This window comes from Oncorhynchus keta, unplaced genomic scaffold (genome assembly GCF_023373465.1).
Source record: "Oncorhynchus keta strain PuntledgeMale-10-30-2019 unplaced genomic scaffold, Oket_V2 Un_contig_8036_pilon_pilon, whole genome shotgun sequence".
NCBI lineage: Eukaryota > Metazoa > Chordata > Actinopteri > Salmoniformes > Salmonidae > Oncorhynchus > Oncorhynchus keta.
The window spans coordinates 134135-152876 of NW_026289817.1; the positions used below are offsets into that span (position 1 = coordinate 134135).

An 18742-nucleotide genomic window follows, 5' to 3' on the forward strand; every position below is an offset into this window, starting at 1 on the left:
CAGACAGTCTGAGCACTGATGGAGGGATTGTGCGTTCCTGGTGTAACTTTGGCAGTTGTTGTTGCCATCCTGTACCTGTCCCGCAGGTGTGATGTTGGATGTACCGATCCTGTGCAGGTGTTGTTACACGTGGTCTGCCACTGCGAGGATGATAAGCTGTCCGTCCTGTCTCCCTGTAGCGCTGGGTTTAGATCTCACAACGGAGAGTGCAATTTATTGCCCTGGCCACATCTGCAGTAGTCCTCAAGCCTAGTCTTTGTAACAAGCATGCATAAAATGACACTGTTTCAGCAGATATGAGTTGAGGGACCCTGGGCATTTTTTTTGGTGTTTCCATGATTCAGATAGAACTTTAGGCCTCATTAAGAGTCCATCTGTTTTCATAGTGATGTGACCTTAATTGCCAAGCCCTGCATCTGCATAGCTGTATGGTGTCTTTTAACGATCACAACAAGTTCCACCTTTGCATGTTCATTAATTGTTTATGGTTAATTGAACAAGACATCTAACATATAAACAGTGTTTAAACCCTGAATTTTCATATAAATATGAACTTTATCAAACAAAATTTACATGTATTGTGTAACATGAATGCTACAGTGCCATCTGATGAAGATCCAAAGGTTAGTGATTCATTTTCTAACAACAATTTCCCTTTAAAGACTCCATCATGTTTTATGTTCAAAATGTCTTGTTTTTAAAGCTCTGGGGGCCATGTTCTGTTATAATCTCCACCCGGCACAGCCAGAAGAGGACTGGCCACCCCACATAGCCTGGTTCCTCTCTAGGTTTCTTCCTAGGTTTTGGTCTTTCTAGGAAGTTTTTCCTAGCCACCGTGCTTCTACACCTGCATTGCTTGCTGTTTGGGGTTTTAGGCTGGGTTTCTGTACAGCCCTTTGAGATATCAGCTGATGTACTAAGGGCTATATAAACATTTGATATACATTCTAACAACATTTGACCCCCTGGGTTTGATTACTTACGTAAATAAGCTTTCTATTTTTTTAATACATTTGAAAAATGTCTAAAAGCCTTTTATCGCTTCATCATTATGGGTTATTGTGTGTAGATTGATGAGGAAATGTTTAATTTAATCCATTTTAGAATAAGATGTAACATAAGAAAATGTGCAAAAAGTCACAGGGTCTGAATACTTTCCAAAGGCATTGGAAGTGATTGAGGACAGAGCATCATTACTATATTCTAATTACAATCATTGACCCATAAGAGAACACCTGACCAAAGCCAGACGTGACCCATACAGAATTAAAACAACATTATTCTTAATGAGAAATATAATGTAATAAAGAAATATACATCTACAATATTTAACAAATGTTTGAGAATAACAATAGACAAAGTTACTAGTTCAGGGATGAAAACATTGATATTTCACAGTGTGGATGGCTTTCATATGGCAAAATATCAGGAAGTATTTAACACTTTATGGAAACCACTATTCACACTGTGTACAGACATAGAAAACCATCACATCAAGGAGGTGTAACAGGGATGAATGACTATTCAATGGACAACAGTGTCTTCTGTAACAACAATACGTGGACATGTTTACACATTTATGTCAAAAGTCTGTAACAAGCAAATATCTGGTAAATATGTTACATTCTAACAACAATTTGACCACCCCTGGGTTCATGATAGTATATAACATTCTAACATCAATTTGACCACCCTGGGTTATGATGTATATAACAGACAACCTGATCACCCAGGGTGGGCAACATTCTAACAACAATTTGACCACCCCTGGGTTACAGTATATAACAGGTATTTGACCCCTGGGTTTATGTTTAACATTCTAACAAGAATTTGAACTGGGACATTGTTAATTTGAAACTAATGATGTATATAACATTCAAGACAACAATTTGACTACACTGGGTTATGATGTATATAACATTCTAACAACAATTTGACCACCCTGGGTTATGATGTTATGACATTCTAACAACATTTGTACCAACAATTTGACATTCACAACAATTTGACCACCCTGGGTTATGATGTATATAACATTCTAACAACAATTTGACCACCCTGGGTTATGATGTATATAACATTCTAACAACAATTTGACCACCCTGGGTTATGATGTATATAACATTCTAACAACAATTTGACCACCCTGGGTTATGATGTATATAACATTCTAACAACAATTTGACCACCCTGGGTTATGATGTATATAACATTCTAACATCTTTTTTACAATTTGACCATGGGTTATGATGTATATGACATTCTAACAACAAACCAATGTTATGATGTATATTTTAACAACAATTTGACCACCCCTGGGTTATGAAATACTGTTTATGTTAAACTGTAGAGACACAAGAACCTTTGGGAATTTGACCACCCCTGTTATGATGTATATAACATTACACTGTTATGTACAATACTAATGTCTGTCAAGACAGGACCGTACTGTGGTACTACACTATTACACTGTTATGTACTACTAATGTCTGTCAAGACAGGACCGTACTGTGGTACTACACTATTACACTGTTATGTACTACTAATGTCTGTCAAGACAGGACCCGTGGTACTACACTATTACACTGTTATGGTATGTCTGTCAAGACAGGACCGTACTGTGGTACTACACTATTACACTGTTATGTACTACTAATGTCTGTCAAGACAGGACCGTACTGTGGTACTACACTATTACACTGTTATGTACTACTAATGTCTGTCAAGACAGGACCGTACTGTGGTACTACACTATTACACTGTTATGTACTACTAATGTCTGTCAAGACAGGAGTACTGTGGTACTACACTATTACACTGTTATGTACTACTAATGTCTGTCAAGACAGGACTGTGGTACTACACTATTACACTGTTATGTACTACTAATGTCTGTCAAGACAGGACCGTACTGTGGTACTACACTATTACACTGTTATGTACTACTAATGTCTGTCAAGACAGGACCGTACTGTGGTACTACACTATTACACTGTTATGTACTACTAATGTCTGTCAAGACAGGACCGTACTGTGGTACTACACTATTACACTGTTATGTACTACTAATGTCTGTCAAGACAGGACCGTACTGTGGTACTACACTATTACACTGTTATGTACTACTAATGTCTGTCAAGACAGGACCGTACTGTGGTACTACACTATTACACTGTTATGTACTACTAATGTCTGTCAAGACAGGACCGTACTGTGGTACTACACTATTACACTGTTATGTACTACTAATGTCTGTCAAGACAGGACCGTACTGTGGTACTACACTATTACACTGTTATGTACTACTAATGTCTGTCAAGACAGGACCGTACTGTGGTACTACACTATTACACTGTTATGTACTACTAATGTCTGTCAAGACAGGACCGTACTGTGGTACTACACTATTACACTGTTATGTACTACTAATGTACTAGTCAAGACAGGAAGAGGATAAGGAATATCTACAGGTGGATGTCTGTCAAGACAGGACCGTACTGTGGTACTACACTATTACACTGTTATGTACTACTAATGTACTAGTCGAAGAGGATAAGGAATATCTACAGGTGGTACTACATGTACACAATATAACACATTACTGTCAAGACAGCTACTAACACTAGTATCGAAGAGGACAAATGTATGTTATGTTATAACACATTACTCAATGTAACAACAACCCACAACATGTATGTATGTTATGTTACTAATGTAACAACAACCCACTGCACATGAAGAAACGTTCAAAGTCCTTGTTCCTGATTGACTGACCTTCATGTCTTAATATAGTGATGGACTGTCATTTCTCTTTGCTTATTTGAGCTGTTCTTGCCATAATATGGACTTGGTCTTTTACCAAATAGGGCCATCTTCAGTATACCATCCCTACCTTGTAACAACACAACTGATTGGCTCAAAGGCATTAAAGAAGAAAATCCGCAAATTAACTTCTAACAAGGCACACCTGTTAATTGAAATGCATTCCAGTTGACTTCCTCATGAAGCTGGTTGAGAGAATGCCAAGAGCGTGCAAAGCTGTCATCAAGGCAAAGGGTGGCTACTTTGAAGAATCTCAAATATATTTAGATTTATTTAACACTTTTTTTGGTTACTACATGATTCCATATGTGTTATAACATAGTTTTGATATCTTCACTATTATTCTGCAATGCAGAAAATAGTAAAATTAAAGAAAAACCCTTGAATGAGTAGGTATTCTAAAAACTTTTGACCGGTAGTGTAGAATAAAATATCTGTAGATCAGATGTTAATGAAGCAATACAGACCACATTGAAGTGTCTGGACTTTAGTTTGTATGTTCTACAGTCTAGTAAAGAGAGGGGGGATGACTGGGACAGGTGTAACAGTATAATTTTAAACCGTCCCCTCGCCCATACCCGGGCGCGAACCAGGGACCTTCTGCACACAACGACAACAGTCACCCTCGAAGCATCGTTACCCATCGCTCCACAAGAGCCGCGGCCCTTGCAGAGCAAGGGGAAACACTACTTCAAGGTCTCAGAGCAAGTGACGTAACCGATTTAAACGCTATTTAGCGCACACCGCTAACTAAGCTAGCCGTTTCACATCCGTTACACAGGCAATGTAACATCCATAATGTTTTGAGAAAATGTTTTTGTAAAACATGCAACTTACATTGGATCATCTTGAAACGTTCTCTCTAAAGCTAACTTTCATCAAGGATTTATATGGTCTATTGGTTTCTCTCTTTTCATTGGCAGAATCCTTTTTCAGTGTTATGATATTCATAACATCAATATCCACCAGTCTATCTTCCTGTCAACTAACAGAACTCCACTGGTTGTCCTGGTAACAGATACCAGTGGGCAGATCTATTGTATTTGTTCAAACTAAACTAAAGCACTTACTTTGATGAGCTAAATCTGATCCTTTCTTCTCTTCTCCTCCTCTCACAGTTCCACTCAGCCCCGTTGTTTTCCTGCAGTCCACCAGCAGCACAGACAACCTCTTCATACCCAGCAGTAAGGTGCTACCGGGAGAGGCACGACACATGGACTCCGGGAGGGAGGAAGGTCTAGCGTTGTCCTGGTAACCATAAAGTGGGGACACAGATGCACATCATTATGGATGCTGATGTCACTGTTGTCATAAAGTGCTTTACAGAAACCCAGCCCAAGCTGATAAAGACCAAGCTGTATGCTAAACCAGACCAAGCTGTATGCTAAACCAGACCAAGCTGTATGCTAGACCAGACCAAGCTGTATGCTAGACCAGACCAAGCTGTATGCTAGACCTGACCAAGCTGTATGCTAGACCTGACCAAGCTGTATGCTAGACCAGACCAAGCTGTATGCTAGACCAGACCAAGCTGTATGCTAGACCAGACCAGACCAAGCTGTACCATCTGGTGTTCTGATCTGGAGAGACTCTTCTCTGCCTCGTCAGCATCAGGATGTTGTTGAGGCTCCCCAGAGGATCCACCATAGTCATGTCTCTCTCCTGTGTGAATGAGAACATCAGACAGATGGTAAACTTATGATCTTCGATTGCTATCACAGAGTCTTACAAGAGGCATGAATATGTCTAAAAAGGGCCTAAAATGGACACTTTCATCTTGATTTCCTAAAAAATATTTGTGTTGCAAATGTAAAAGGGTTGTTCCACGAAATGGGTGCCTTTTGCATCCCTTTGACAAGTTAAGTATAAATTATGCACCAATGTTGAATTCTGAAAAGCCTGTTAGATGAAGTGCACTTTAACGTGGACCACATGGACATTTCAATAAATCTAATATAAGTCACAAAAATATATGTACCAATGACGGATAGCACCTTTAACAATTTATTCAGTTGTGAACAACATATTAAATTGTAGAACTTCAGTAGAATGCCCCTTTCAAACCCCACATTAGTTCAAGAAATGCATATTTTGTGCTCGTTTTTAAGTCAGTACTCACTGGTCTTAATCGAATCTTCAGCCTCATCCTTTTTCACTCCCAAAACGTCTTCCTCCTCCCCTTTAATTGAGATAGCCTCCTCTTCCTCTTTTACTCCAAAAGTTTCTTCCTCTTCTTTAAATGTTATGGCACCTTCCTCCTTTTTGATTCTGAAAGCTTCTACCTCCTCCTCTTCCACAACCTCTTTCCCATCTTCCTCTTTCACTGTAATATCATCCTCTTCTTCTTTCAATGTGATAGCCTCCTCTTCCTCTCTTTTCATCCTGAAAGCTTCTTCCTCTCCTTAGATCAGTGAGCTCGTGTTCCGGGCGTTTAGCCTCGTGCAGTATCAATTTACCACATTAGCTAATTTAACAAGCAATCTACGTTTCAATGAACGAGTAGATATGTAAACAGACTTGTGTTTAAAACACTAAGAATAATATACACAAGATGTGTCTTAAACGCTTCAATGTTTCGGTTTAATGTTCGCTAGTAAACCACCACGTTGGTTGAATCAGAAGCCTTTTGTCGCTGTTGAAGAAGCTTCCTGTCCCGTCCACTAGATTATACGTAACGTGCAAGAAGCATCACCTGAAAAACTCACATTGCCATCTGCTGACTGGAGTGGGTAACGCAGTTTGGAAAAATATTAATTACAATGTTTATTCTGGCAAGCAATGCCATAACTAGTCATTTAAAAATAACCAGATGTTATTTTTTCTCTTACTTCTTGCAGCCAATACTTTCTTCTAGGGCTGACCTGCCAGTTGCAGTTCTCACAAAACAATTATATATAACCATTCAACACAGCGTGTTTAGTCATGTTAGCTAGCTAATGTGTTCATAGCTTGTAGCGTGGAATAGGACATAAACAAACTGTTGCTGAGATAATGGATGTTTAAACTTCCAAGGAGAAAATAGGCATTGCTGAAACTCACTCATATGCTTGCAGTGTAAAAACAAAAGTGCGGTGAATGTATTCATACCCGAATACCCCAAACAAGGAGCAACTTCCAAAGCAGCTGAGAAGTGAACCATCACTGAGCCAGTTACAGGACAACATCGTCCGCATCCTCACGGCTAAATTCAGAGAGAGAGCAGATGACATCATGGATTTGGTGAAAAAGAACATTATCAGCATTGCTAACCTGAAGAAAGAGATTGATTTCAATGCCGAGGAAGTATAAACTCTGAAGCAGCAGAAAGCAACATTGAAAATTCAGGTTGCAAAGCAGGAGAGGAAACTCCCCGAAATGGAGTCAAAGGTAAACGAAAATGACCGGTATGGTCGGAGATGGAATCTTCGAATTGATGGAAGAGCAGAAAAATCTGATGAGAACATCAAAGCAAGAGTGAAGGACATTTACAGGGCAATAGACATGGAGGAGGGGCGAAATGTTGCAGGTTCCCTGGATGTAATGCAGTGCCTGGGTAGGCTGAGAGATGGGGAAAACTACCAGCCACCACGACCAGTGAAAATGAGATTCATCTCCAGGACAGCGAGGGATATGACATGGAAAATTGCAAAGAAAAATTACTATTTAAAGAACAACAACCTGAGGTTCAAGGAGCATCTGACAGCATTTGACAAATAAGCTCCGAATCGTCTGTGGCCGATGATTGAGAGAGCAAGGAAGGAGGGGAAAAGTGCATACTTTGCGGGAGCCAAGGCGTCTGTTAATGGAAGGGAAATTCACGCTGACGCCTAGCTTGTTGACTGCTGGATTTATCAAGTGAGTTGTGCAGGACTGAGTTTTCTTTGCATCTGATAAAACTTTATATTTCTTGAGGAAAGAGCCTTGTTTGTGTGATCCAAGCTTTCTTTTAGATATATTTTATTTATGGCAGGGAAATTCACACGGACACTTAATGTTAGCTTGATGGCTATTCGTTTAACCAATCTATGGCACAATGTTATTTGCAATTGTATAAAACTATATATATATATATAATTTAGGTCAACCACTTGCAAAGGACTGTTTTTATTTGCAACTCGTAAAAACGTTTATTTTTGTGAGAACCCGCTTCATGTGAACGTATACAAGTTTAATAATATTCATATAGTCACTGTGATAATAAACGTCAATTTCTGTTTTTTCTATTAATGCCAGGGGGAATCCGTAATATTTTAAAAAGGAAATCTTTATTTTTGTATTGTAATGGTAAGAGTGCCGACGTTTATTTAATTCAAGAAACTCATGCCTGTTCCACAGATACTGCGTTTTGAAGTGTCAATGGGGGAATGATATTTGGTTTTAATTTGCTCCTAACCGCTCAGCAGGTGTCGCTATTTTAAAAGGTCACTTTAAGGGTCACATATTGAGTGATGAAGCAGATAATACAGGGAGATGGATTATACTACTAGTAGATGTCAACCACATTCAATTCATTGTTGTAAATACTTATCCTTCCAATAACAAGTCAAGGTACTGTATTTTATTTAGAGACATTCAGAGGAAAATAAGCTAATTACATTTCCATTGGTCAAAGTGATATGGGGTGGAGATGTTAACACAGTATTACATGATAATCTAGATGGATGGCCTCCTAAGGACAGTAATTGTGTTTGTGAGATAATGAATATATGTCTAAGGTTAGTAGGTGTTCTACATATTTGGAGACACAAGAACCCAGATATGATTATGTTTACATGGAGGACCAAGAATGTATCTATACAATCCCATATTGACTTCTGTCTGATATCTGAAGATGTGGCTGACAAGGTTGATACAGTCTCAGTAACAGTAACAGACCACAAAGGGATCTCAATAAAGAGAAATATACATGGTTTGTCAACTAAAAAAGTGAGTTAAGGTTACTGGAAAATTAATGACTTTACTAGAGAATTAAGTATTTTTAAGAATTGCTACAGCAATTATTGATAAATACTGTAATTGTGCCTGTGTTATGTATATGTTAGGAAGTTACTGGGAGCTAATGACATTTGATAAAAGGCTTTTGGCTATTTCAATGGGGAAAGAAATTGCTCGTTCCAAGAGAGAGAAAGAATATGACATCATAAAGGGAATAATGGATTATACTAAAAAAACGGAACTAATCCGGAATTACTGGAGCTATCATCATTACAAATGCAGTGAGACTGTATCTACGAGGAAAAGGCCCAGGGAGCGTTTGTAAGATCAAGAAGAAAATGGATGGAAGAGGGAGAGAAAAATACAAAATATTGATTTAATTTAGAAAAAAGGGCAGGCGAAAAGACTTCCATATGTAAATGAATGATTAATAAACTCCCAATGAAAACAAGGAAGAAATCTCAGCATGTTGCCCAGTTTTATCAGAATCTGTATACATCAGCCCAGTCAACTTCCAATATGGATCTTTTCTTAGACACGGTAGCAAACATTGCTAAGAAGATAGATAATGATTTCAGGGGTTTTTGTGATGAGTTATCTGAAATTGAGATAAAAGCCTTAAGGACAATAGGTCACCTGGAAGTGATAGTTTAATACGTTTTATAAAGTTTTTGTAACGGGACTCTTCCGTCGAAGGAGACGAGGACCAACATGCAGCGTGGTTGAAATTCATGTTTGTTTTTAATAAGAAAACTATTAAAAGTGGTATTATTAATGAATATGATTTGTTTGTTCAGGATTCCTGGCAATGTAAATAGTTTGTATGTCTGCTTGTTCACATGTGACTATTCCGCTGTTGATATTTGTTAATAAAAAATATTTTTGAAAAGAAGAAAAAAAAGTATCATCTGCTGACTAGTTTGGGAAAATGTTAATTACATTGTTTATTCTTGCTAACAACTTCATAAAACGTATTTTCAAAGTAACCAGATCTGTGTTTACTGCCCCACAGGATGTATTTTGCCATGTTGTCATTGTAAATAAGACTTTGTTCCGAGGCTGCTGTTCATGCTGGGATTGTGGATTGGCAATTAAGTTTGGTAAACTAAGAAAACTATCATTTCTATAGTAGATTTTGATCACACAATATTACATTGGACTCAGAGGTAAATACCACACCTTTTCATTCCATGTAATTTATTTCACTACTTTCAGAGGAAGTTATGCTATACTGCCTACAGGAAGTTATGCTATACTGCCTACAGGAAGTTATGCTATACTGCCGACAGGAAGTTATGCTATACTGCCTACAGGAAGTTATGCTATACTGCCTACAGGACGTTATGCTATACTGCCTACAGAATGTTATGCTACACTGCCTACAGGAAGTTATGCTATACTGCCTACAGGACGTTATGCTACACTGCCTACAGGAAGTTATGTTATACTGCCTACAGGACGTTATGCTATACTGCCTACAGGAAGTTATGCTATACTGCCTACAGGAAGTTATGTTACACTGCCTACAGGAAGTTATGCTATACTGCCTGCAGGACGTTATGCTATACTGCCTACAGGAAGTTATGCTATACTGCCTACAGGAAGTTATGTTACACTGCCTACAGGAAGTTATGCTACACTGCCTACAGGACGTTATGCTACACTGCCTACAGGACGTTATGCTATACTGCCTACAGGAAGTTATGCTATACTGCCTACAGGAAGTTATGCTATACTGCCTACAGAATGTTATACAAGGCATCAAGCTCATTGCTACACATGTTATGCTACACTGCCTACAGGACGTTATGTTACACTGCCTACAGGAAGTTATGCTATACTGCTATACTGAAGTTATACTGAAGTTATGCTATACATTTCCGGTTCCGGTTGGAGCGAGCGGTCGCATTCGCACTTCGCTCTGCAGGTTGTATAACTTTTTCATTACATTTCATTATAGTACAACGGTTGATTTGTCTAATCTTAGCCATTCTTCTTAGCTAGCTACATAGCCGTCCTTGTATCAGAGATAATTGCCCTAACGTAGCCTTCACTGCTATTCGCCCAGGAGCTAGCAACGCTAGCTAACGCACACAGATTAGCATCACTGTAGTGCTATTCACTCAACTGTACGACTTGATTAGTTCAGTGTTAGCTAGCTACATAGCGGTCTTTGTTTCCAAGATAATTGTGTAGTTTAGTGTGTGTAGCCTTGGAGTGATTATCTTAATTCACTGAGGTTCGCTAGCCAGCTATTTGTCGTCCTTAACGTAGGAGACTCTGCTAGCTAGCCAACAGCTAACAGCTAACAGCTAGCCAACGTCACCACACACACGTCTACTGATTCGAATTCAATCACCGGTCAGGGAGTATCACATTTTCATTTCATTACAGTACAACGGTTTGATTTGTTTGATCGTAGCTAGCTACATAGCTAGCTACATAGCCGTCTTTGTTTCAAAGATAATTGTGTAGTCTAGACCGATTTCCTAGGTTAGCTAGCCAGCTATTGTCGTTCTTTTAACTCAACGTAACGTAAACAACACTGCTAGCTAGCCAGCTAGCCCCCGAATAGCAGCACTGTAGAAATTATTACACTCAACGGAACGACTTGATTAGTGTAGTGCCAACAACGCAGCTACTGCCAGCTAGCCTACTTCAGCAGTACTGTATCATTTTAATCATTTTAGTCAATAAGATTCTTGCTACTTAAGCTTAACTTTCTGAACATTCGAGACGTGTAGTCCACTTGTCATTCCAATTTCCTTGCATTAGCGTAGCCTTTTCTGTAGCCTGTCAACTATGTGTCTGTCTATCCCTGTTCTCTCCTCTCTGCACAGACCATACAAACGCTCCACACCGCGTGGCCGCGACCACCCTAACCTGGTGGTCCCAGCGCGTACGACCCACGTGGAGTTCCAGGTCTCCGGTAGCCTCTGGAACTGCCGATCTGCGGCCAACAAGGCAGAGTTCATCTCAGCCTATGCCTCCCTCCAGTCCCTTGACTTCTTGGCACTGACGGAAACATGGATCACCACAGATAACACTGCTACTCCTACTGCTCTCTCCTCGTCCGCCCACGTGTTCTCGCACACCCCGAGAGCTTCTGGTCAGCGGGGTGGTGGCACCGGGATCCTCATCTCTCCCAAGTGGTCTTTCTCTCTTTCTCCCCTTACCCATCTGTCTATTGCCTCCTTTGAATTCCATGCTGTCACAGTTACCAGCCCTTTCAAGCTTAACATCCTTATCATTTATCGCCCTCCAGGTTCCCTCGGAGAGTTCATCAATGAGCTTGATGCCTTGATAAGCTCCTTTCCTGAGGACGGCTCACCTCTCACAGTTCTGGGCGACTTTAACCTCCCCACGTCTACCTTTGACTCATTCCTCTCTGCCTCCTTCTTTCCACTCCTCTCCTCTTTTGACCTCACCCTCTCACCTTCCCCCTACTCACAAGGCAGGCAATACGCTTGACCTCATCTTTACTAGATGCTGTTCTTCCACTAACCTCATTGCAACTCCCCTCCAAGTCTCCGACCACTACCTTGTATCCTTTTCCCTCTCGCTCTCATCCAACACTTCCCACACTGCCCCTACTCGGATGGTATCGCGCCGTCCCAACCTTCGCTCTCTCTCCCCCGCTACTCTCTCCTCTTCCATCCTATCATCTCTTCCCTCTGCTCAAACTTTCTCCAACCTATCTCCTGATTCTGCCTCCTCAACCCTCCTCTCCTCCCTTACTGCATCCTTTGACTCCCTATGTCCCCTATCCTCCAGGCCGGCTCGGTCCTCCCCTCCCGCTCCGTGGCTCGACGACTCATTGCGAGCTCACAGAACAGGGCTCCGGGCAGCCGAGCGGAAATGGAGGAAAACTCGCCTCCCTGCGGACCTGGCATCCTTTCACTCCCTCCTCTCTACATTTTCCTCCTCTGTCTCTGCTGCTAAAGCCACTTTCTACCATTCTAAATTCCAAGCATCTGCCTCTAACCCTAGGAAGCTCTTTGCCACCTTCTCCTCCCTCCTGAATCCTCCCCCCTCCCTCCTCCCTCTCTGCAGATGACTTCGTCAACCATTTTGAAAAGAAGGTCGATGACATCCGATCCTCGTTTGCTAAGTCAAACGACACCGCTGGTTCTGCTCACACTGCCCTACCCTATGCTCTGACCTCTTTCTCCCCTCTCTCTCCAGATGAAATCTCGCGTCTTGTGACGGCCGGCCGCCCAACAACCTGCCCGCTTGACCCTATCCCCTCCTCTCTTCTCCAGACCATTTCCGGAGACCTTCTCCCTTACCTCACCTCGCTCATCAACTCATCCCTGACCGCTGGCTACGTCCCTCCCGTCTTCAAGAGAGCGAGAGTTGCACCCCTTCTGAAAAAACCTACACTCGATCCCTCCGATGTCAACAACTACAGACCAGTATCCCTTCTCTCTTTTCTCTCCAAAACTCTTGAGCGTGCCGTCCTTGGCCAGCTCTACCGCTATCTCTCTCAGAATGACCTTCTTGATCCAAATCAGTCAGGTTTCAAGACTAGTCATTCAACTGAGACTGCTCTTCTCTGTATCACGGAGGCGCTCCGCACTGCTAAAGCTAACTCTCTCTCCTCTGCTCTCATCCTTCTAGACCTATCGGCTGCCTTCGATACTGTGAACCATCAGATCCTCTCCACCCTCTCCGAGTTGGGCATCTCCGGCGCGGCCCACGCTTGGATTGCGTCCTACCTGACAGGTCGCTCCTACCAGGTGGCGTGGCGAGAATCTGTCTCCTCACCACGCGCTCTCACCACTGGTGTCCCCCAGGGCTCTGTTCTAGGCCCTCTCTTATTCTCGCTATACACCAAGTCACTTGGCTCTGTCATAACCTCACATGGTCTCTCCTATCATTGCTATGCAGACGACACACAATTAATCTTCTCCTTTCCCCCTTATGATGACCAGGTGGCGAATCGCATCTCTGCATGTCTGGCAGACATATCAGTGTGGATGACGGATCACCACCTCAAGCTGAACCTCAGCAAGACGGAGCTCCTCTTCCTCCCGGGGAAGGACTGCCCGTTCCATGATCTCGCCATCACGGTTGACAACTCCATTGTGTCCTCCTCCCAGAGCGCTAAGAACCTTGGCGTGATCCTGGACAACACCCTGACGTTCTCAACTAACATCAAGGCGGTGTCCCGTTCCTGTAGGTTCATGCTCTACAACATCCGCAGAGTACGACCCTGCCTCACACAGGAAGCGGCGCAGGTCCTAATCCAGGCACTTGTCATCTCCCGTCTTGATTACTGCAACTCGCTGTTGGCTGGGCTCCCTGCCTGTGCCATTAAACCCCTACAACTCATCCAGAACGCCGCAGCCCGTCTGGTGTTCAACCTTCCCAAGTTCTCTCACGTCACCCCGCTCCTCCGCTCTCTCCACTGGCTTCCAGTTGAAGCTCGCATCCGCTACAAGACCATGGTGCTCGCCTACGGAGCTGTGAGGGGAACGGCACCTCAGTACCTCCAGGCTCTGATCAGGCCCTACACCCAAACAAGGGCACTGCGTTCATCCACCTCTGGCCTGCTCGCCTCCCTACCACTGAGGAAGTACAGTTCCCGCTCAGCCCAGTCAAAACTGTTCGCTGCTCTGGCCCCCAATGGTGGAACAAACTCCCTCACGACGCCAGGACAGCGGAGTCAATCACCACCTTCCGGAGACACCTGAAACCCCACCTCTTCAAGGAATACCTAGGATAGGGTAAGTAAGGGTAAGTAATCCTTCTCACCCCCCTTCTCCCCCCCAACAAGATTTAGATGCAAGTGGCTGTTCCACTGGTTGTCATAAGGTGTATGCACCAATTTGTAAGTCGCTCTGGATAAGAGCGTCTGCTAAATGACTTAAATGTAAATGTACTGCCTACAGGAAGTTATGCTATACTGCCTACAGGAAGTTATGCTATACTGCCTACAGGAAGTTATGCTATACTGCCTACAGGAAGTTATGCTATACTGCCTACAGAATGTTATGCTATACTGCCTACAGAATGTTATGCTATACTGCCTACAGAATGTTATGCTATACTGCCTACAGGAAGTTATGCTATACTGCCTACAGAATGTTATGCTATACTGCCTACAGAATGTTATGTTACACTGCCTACGGAAAGTTATGCTATACTGCCTACAGAATGTTATGCTATACTGCCTACAGAATGTTATGTTATACTGCCTACAGGACGTTATGCTATACTGCCTACAGAATGTTATGTTATACTGCCTACAGAATGTTATGCTATACTGCCTACAGGAAGTTATGCTATACTGCCTACAGAATGTTATGCTATACTGCCTACAGGACGTTATGCTATACTGCCTACAGAATGTTATGCTATACTGCCTACAGAATGTTATGTTACACTGCCTACAGGAAAGTTATGCTATACTGCCTACAGAATGTTATGCTATACTTATGCTACTGCCTACGGAAGTTATGCTATACTGCCTACAGAATGTTATGCTATACTGCCTACAGGACGTTATGTTATGCTATACTGCCTACAGGATGTTATGCTATACTGCCTACAGAATGTTATGCTATACTGCCTACGTTAGCTATACTGTTATGTTATGCTATACTGCCTACAGAAAGTTATGCTATACTGCCTACAGAAAGTTATGCTATACTGCCTACAGAATGTTATGCTATACTGCCTACAGGACGTTATGCTATACTGCCAGAATGTTACTATAGAATGTTATGTTACACTGCCTACACTGCCTACGGAAAGTTATGCTATACTGCCTACAGAATGTTATGCTATACTGCCTACAGAATGTTATGCTATACTGCCTACAGAATGTTATGCTATACTGCCTACAGAATGTTATGCTATACTGCCTACATAATTTTTTAAATTTATTTTACCTTTATTTAACTAGGCAAGTCAGTTAAGAACAAATTCTTATTTTCAATGACGGCCTAGGAACAGTGGGTTAACTGCCTGTTCAGGGGCAGAACGACAGATTTGTACCTTGTCAGCTCGGGGGTTTGAACTTGCAACCTTCCGGTTACTAGACCAACGCTCTGTTATGCTATACTGCCTACAGGACGCTATGTTATACTGCCTACAGGACGTTATGCTATACTGCCTACAGGACGTTATGCTATACTGCCTACAGGACGTTATGCTATACTGCCTACAGAATGTTATGCTATACTGCCTACAGGAAGTTCTGCTATACTGTCTACAGGACATTATGCTATACTGCCTACAGAACGTTATGCTATACTGCCTACAGGAAGTTATGCTATACTGCCTACAGGACGTTATGTTATACTGCCTACAGAATGTTATGCTATACTGCCTACAGAATGTTATGTTATACTGCCTACAGGACGTTATGCTATACTGCCTACAGAATGTTATGCTATACTGCCTACAGGAAGTTATGCTATACTGCCTACAGGACGTTATGTTACACTGCCTACAGAATGTTATGCTATACTGCCTACAGGACGTTATGCTATACTGCCTACAGGACGTTATGTTACACTGCCTACAGGACGTTATGTTACACTGCCTACGGGACGTTATGCTATACTGCCTACGGGACGTTATGCTATACTGCCTACAGGACGTTATGCTATACTGCCTACAGGACGTTATGCTATACTGCCTACGGGACGTTATGCTATACTGCCTACAGGACGTTATGCTATACTGCCTACAGGACGTTATGCTATACTGCCTACAGGACGTTATGCTATACTGCCTACAGGAAGTTATGCTATACTGCCTACAGAATGTTATGCTATACTGCCTACAGGACGTTATGTTACACTGCCTACAGAATGTTATGCTATACTGCCTACAGGAAGTTATGCTATACTGCCTACAGGAAGTTATGCTATACTGCCTACAGGACGTTATGCTATACTGCCTACAGGACGTTATGCTATACTGCCTACAGGACGTTATGCTATACTGCCTACAGGAAGTTATGCTATACTGCCTACAGGAAGTTATATTATACTGCCTACAGAATGTTATGCTATACTGCCTACAGGAAGTTATGCTATACTGCCTACAGGAAGTTATGCTATACTGCCTACAGGAAGTTATGCTACACTGCCTACAGAATGTTATGCTATACTGCCTACAGAATGTTATATTATACTGCCTACAGAATGTTATGCTATACTGCCTACAGGAAGTTATGCTATACTGCCTACAGGAAGTTATGCTATACTGCATACAGAACGTTATGCTATACTGCCTACAGGAAGTTATGCTATACTGCCTACAGGACGTTATGCTATACTGCCTACAGGAAGTTATGCTATACTGCCTACAGGAAGTTATGCTACACTGCATCCAGGACGTTATGCTATACTGCCTACAGAATGTTATGCTATACTGCCTACAGGAAGTTATGCTATACTGCCTACAGGAAGTTATGCTACACTGCCTACAGGACGTTATGCTATACTGCCTACAGAATGTTATGCTATACTGCCTACAGGACGTTATGCTATACTGCCTACAGGACGTTATGTTACACTGCCTACAGAATGTTATGCTATACTGCCTACAGGAAGTTATGCTATACTGCCTACAGGACGTTATGTTATACTGCCTACAGGAAGTTATGCTACACTGCCTACAGGAAGTTATGCTATACTGCCTACAGGACGTTATGCTATACTGCCTACAGGAAGTTATGCTACACTGCCTACAGGACGTTATGCTATACTGCCTACAGGAAGTTATGCTATACTGCCTACAGGAAGTTATATTATACTGCCTACAGGACGTTATGCTATACTGCCTACAGGAAGTTATGCTATACTGCCTACAGGAAGTTATATTATACTGCCTACAGAATGTTATGCTATACTGCCTACAGGAAGTTATGCTATACTGCCTACAGGAAGTTATGCTACACTGCCTACAGAATGTTATGCTATACTGCCTACAGAATGTTATATTATACTGCCTACAGAATGTTATGCTATACTGCCTACAGGAAGTTATGCTATACTGCCTACAGGAAGTTATGCTACACTGCCTACAGGACGTTATGCTATACTGCCTACAGGAAGTTATGCTATACTGCCTACAGGAAGTTATGCTATACTGCCTACAGGAAGTTATGCTACACTGCCTACAGGACGTTATGCTATACTGCCTACAGGAAGTTATGCTATACTGCCTACAGGAAGTAATATAATAATATAATATATGCCATTTAGCAGACGCTTTTATCCAAAGCGACTTACAGTCATGTGTGCATACATTCTACGTATTGTGGTGGTCCCGGGATTTTTCTGAACCGTCTAGTGCAGCCTTACAATAGCGCCTTTCCCTATTCCCAACTAAATAGCCAGAAGGACCACATGCTATACTGCCTACAGGACGTTATGCTATACTGCCTACAGGATGTGTTATGCTATACTGCCTTCAGAATGTTATGCTATACTGCCTACAGGACGTTATGCTATACTGCCTACAGAATGTTATGCTATACTGCCTACAGAATGTTATGTTATACTGCCTATAGAATGTTATGCTATTTGCCTACAGAATGTTATGCTATACTGCCTGCAGAATGTTATGTTATACTGCCTATAGAATGTTATGCTATACTGCCTACAGAATGTTACGTTACAAACTGCCTACAGGAAGTTATGCTATACTGCCTACAGGACGTTGCTATACTGCCTACTATACTGCATACAGGACGTTATGCTATACTGCCTACAGAATGTTATGCTATACTGCCTACAGGACATTATGCTATACTGCCTACAGAATGTTATGCTATACTGCCTACAGAATGTTATGTTATACTGCCTACAGAATGTTATGCTATACTGCCTACAGAATGTTATGCTATACTGCCTACAGAATGTTATGTTATACTGCCTATAGAATGTTATGCTATACTGCCTATAGAATGTTATGCTATACTGCCTACAGAATGTTATGCTATACTGCCTACAGAATGTTATGCTATACTGCCTACAGAATGTTA

At 41.8% G+C, this 18742-nt stretch overlaps 1 protein-coding gene across 1 annotated transcript in view; it reads right to left on the bottom strand.

Annotated features, from left to right (window-relative positions):
- The window catches only part of LOC127926657 (zinc finger protein 883-like), a 61881-nt gene that overhangs the window by 28935 nt on the left and 14204 nt on the right, over positions 1-18742 (bottom strand). The gene's annotated exons all lie outside the window — the stretch shown is intronic.